Source organism: Pteropus medius, unplaced genomic scaffold (genome assembly GCF_902729225.1).
Source record: "Pteropus medius unplaced genomic scaffold, Ma_sr-lr_union100, whole genome shotgun sequence".
Lineage (NCBI taxonomy): Eukaryota > Metazoa > Chordata > Mammalia > Chiroptera > Pteropodidae > Pteropus > Pteropus medius.
In genome coordinates, this window is record NW_024349802.1 from 25,253,318 (window position 1) to 25,257,459 (window position 4,142).

General features: G+C 39.7%; 1 pseudogene; it reads right to left on the bottom strand.

Annotated features, from left to right (window-relative positions):
* Nucleotides 1–1,444: 1,444 nt before the first annotated feature.
* Nucleotides 1,445–1,563, bottom strand: LOC120581743 (uncharacterized; annotated as a pseudogene).
* Between the last annotated feature and the right edge of the window lie 2,579 nt (nt 1,564–4,142).

Sequence of the window (4,142 nt, forward strand, 5' to 3'; positions counted from 1 at the left end):
ACAGAATGGCCACTCTCCATACAGAGGATTACACTTGGTGCATTGATCAATCTCATTTGAGGCTCAAAACTATTGTTGCACGAGTAGTGTTACTGACTCCATTTACAGATGCAAAAACAGAGGCCCAGTGACAGTGACTTAAATCTAGGTCTATTGAGTTCAAATCTCGCACTCTCCCCATTATATTACTCTTGAAAGCAAAGAGATATTTAGGTGAGTTATTCACCACTAAGCCATCTTTAATATAGAGCTTGGAAAAGATAAAGGAAGTTCTTGTGTGCTGCTCGCTAAAGTTAGGCCAGACCAAAATGACAACACACATTTCAATTACTTTAGGATTATAAAATATTACTAGCTAGTGGTGAAGGGTGTGGAGAATAGGCTGACATATTCTTCTGCACTGTTTTAATTGTTTAAAATGAGCGTGTATCACATACCTATAAATTAATAGGTCCCTTCTTTAAGATACTATGATTTTTTTTAATTATAAATTAAAAGATACATATATTAAACACAAAAAGAGTAGGATATTTATACTTAGAGAAGGATCATTTTGATTTTCAAGTTGAAGTTTAGTTATCAGACTTTTTTACTTCCTAATATAATGTGTCAGTACCTGCATAAACAAGTCACATCTTTGTTCTTTTTCACACAAAGGAGACATTTGATAAACTTTGCATCCTATTTCTCCCAGCTCACAAGAGTTAGCTCTGCCCCTCCCTGTAGAACCTCCTTTGGAAGGGAGCCTTGATCCTGGCTCTTTTGGCAGGTGGTATATTCATGAGGTTAAAAGCTCGCTCTTCAAAGTCAGGAAACACTCCTAAGACCCCCAATTCTGCCACTGTTTGGGTAATTTTGGACCAGCTTTTCAACTTCGCTAAACTTCAAATTCGTTATTCATAAAAAGGGACAACAATATTACCTAAATGACATAGCTGTTGTGAAGATTAAAAGATATTAAGAAAAGTACTTGAAACATGCTAAACATTTCAGAGAATGCGCTTCCATGAAGAGCTAGAGCAGGAGTTGTCAAACTGCAACTCATTGGCCAAATCCACTTGTCCCTTCCTGTGGCCAAATCCTGCCACACCCATTGGTTTAAATGTAGTCTATGCCTGCCTTTGCACTATGGCAGCAGATTTAAGAAGTTTCAACAGAGACCTTATGGTCCACAAAGCCAAAAATATTTACTATCCAGCCCTTATAAATTAAGAAAAAAACTCAGTTAAAGGCATTTTTGTTCAAGACAACATTTATTTTCTTGTAATTCAAGATACATTGCTTGTAATCAATTCTAAAGAAACTATCAAGATAACCATGACTCTTCATCCTTGGTCCCAGAGATCAAGGCTGAGTCTCAACTAGCTAGAGAGAGAAAGCATCACAGTCTCCACTAATTATGGCTATGAGGTCCATCCCTGTACTCAGTATTTTTTATTTTTTACACCTATAGCGCCTGGTCTTCCTAAGTTGTCTCCCATCCAAGTACCAACCAGGCCCAACCCTGCTTAGCTTCTGAGATCAGACAAGATCAGGCACGTTCAAGGTGGCATGGCCATAGACTCCTGTACTTACTCTTGATAATAACAAGTCTCCTGGTTTTCTAATACCATGGATGAACTGCTCTTTCTTGCTGTCTTCCTGAAACCGATATTTCCAATCATTCTTTGGACTAAACTTTGTCTGTTTGTGTTGGTGTATGTGTTTGTATGTGTACAAACCTGTGTGTGCCACACAATTTACTGGGTTCTAGGAGTACTTCTTTTGTTCCCAGGATTGACAAGATTTCTCATGAAACATTCTAACATAGATTTTTTAAAAAGCCCTGAAAAAAATTTTTTTAAAGAAGATAACGTCTGATAGTAATACGAGATATGAAGAGATAAAACAGGACTCTGGGCTGTAGAGAGATTAGGAGGAAAAGAATAAGTCTACTTTAGGGTGAAGGCCTCTCCCAGAAAGAGGCATTTGTGCTGAAACCTGAATAATAAGAGGAAGACAATTTGCACATAAATAAAAAATAGGACAAGAGAAGAGCAAGGATAAGGGCAGAAATGAGCTAGGTGTATATAGGGAAGAGAAAGAACACTAGTATGAATGCCAGCAGTCTCAGGTGAGATTGGAGAGCGGAGTCAGGATCAGATCATGCAGGGACTCACAGGCCTTGATAAGGTATTTGAATTTCATCCTACGTCAAATGAAAAGCCATTGAAAGCTTTTCAGCAGGAAAATGACATGATCTGATTTATATCATAAAAAGATCAGTTTGTCAGCTAGGACAAGAATAAATGGTGTTTGGGAAGCACTGGAGAATGGAAGCAGGAAGACGAAAAAGTCGGCTCTTGTGGTAATTCATAGGAGAGATGACAATAGCAGTGGTGGGGAAGAGCAACAACTATTCAGGGTGTATTTGAGAAAAATAAGAAGCTAGAATTGCTGAAGGATTGGATTTGGGAAAGAGAAAAGGAGAGGAATCAAGGATAATTTTTGCTAGTCTTATGGTCTGAGCAACCAGCTAGTTGGTGGAACAATTTTCTGAGATTCACCCATTTGTTCATGCAACAAATGTTTTTTGAGGATCTACCTTGTGCTAGGTACTGTTTTAGGCACCAGGAACTACAGCGGTGAAATAAGCAGCAAAAAATCCCTATTCTTGTGGAATATATATTCTAGGGAGGGATATAAAATACAGAAGATTAAGAGAGAAGCAAAGAATTTGGGAAGGAAGATGGAGGGAATCATTTACCAGACCCTGTTGATTTTGTCTCCTAAATATTTCTTGCAGCTGTTCAAGTTAAAATGGATGACAGCTGCATGAAAGCCACATTCAGGATGTTAAATGAATTAAACATTAGACCACGGTCCTTCTAATGCCATGGTGCCCATGTAAGCAAACCAGAATCTAAGCCTATAAATGCTTTAAGATTATTAAATCGAAACCCAAGGACAACCAATCACAAGCTGCCAAGTAGGCTTTAAGCTATAACCAATCAATAATTTTCTTGCTTTGCTTCCACCTTTTCTCTATAAAAGTCCCTCCTGAGCTCCTGTCAGCAAAGCAGTTCTAACCACTACTGGTTTGGGGCTGGCCAATTCGAAACAATAAATGCTCATATAAACTCTTGAAATTCTTAATATGCCTCAGCTTATCTTTTAACAAAGAGCAGACTTTAAAAACCTTGGTGAGGGAAAATCTTTCCAGTGGGCAGAGCTGTAAACAATGCATTTGGTCACCTACTTTGTACAGAAGAGGCAATCCAAGAAGTGAGAATATATAGATTCCTGGACAGTGGTCTATAGGCAGGGGTCTGGAGAGAAAATGACTAGAAAATCAGAGATGAGAATATCTGAAGTAAAGGCATGCAGATAGACAAGAGACACTTCATGAAGAGTAAGACTTCTGTATCACACATTTATACCCACCAGAAAATGTTTATCGCAGTAGAGAGACTGAACAATCAAGTAGAAAAAATGACTCTGCCAACTGACATTAGCCAACTTTTGTCATTGTCCATCCCAGAACTTGCACAAAAGGTACTTAAATGAAGTAGTCACAGTGGCAGAAATGGAGGCTACTTATGGGCCCAACAATATGGAATCCCACTTACCAAGATGGATCTAGCTACTGCTGCCTCTGAACATCCAATACACTCAAAAAGAAGTACCTGCAGCACATCCTCATAGGTATAGATACCTATTTCAGGTGTGGGTTTGCCTTTCCTGCTCACAAAACCTCATGCAGGACCACTCTTTACAGACATGGAATCCCTTACAACAGAGCATCTGGGTGTTGCCTCACAAACTCAGGAGCCTCCTGGGAGAAGTCTGAAACTGGACTCCATACACAGACAGCAAGGAAGACCCAGGAAAGAGGCAGACCACTCCAGATTGGGGGATGGCAGGTTTAACAAGCAAGAGAACTTACTTACGAGGCTTGTTGCCAGTGGCTGCAGGATGAGTCGATCTCCGCACCGCCCACCAGAATCTCAAAAGTTTATATAGAGATCTTAACAGGGTTCAGCCACGTACACTGTCCAGATGGTTTCAATTGCACCTTACTCTTTTGAGGCTGCATCCTTAAAAATAGCTCCACTGTGGAAACAGTAGGCAGAGCATACTTCCAAGGACAGAGGAGGGGCTGA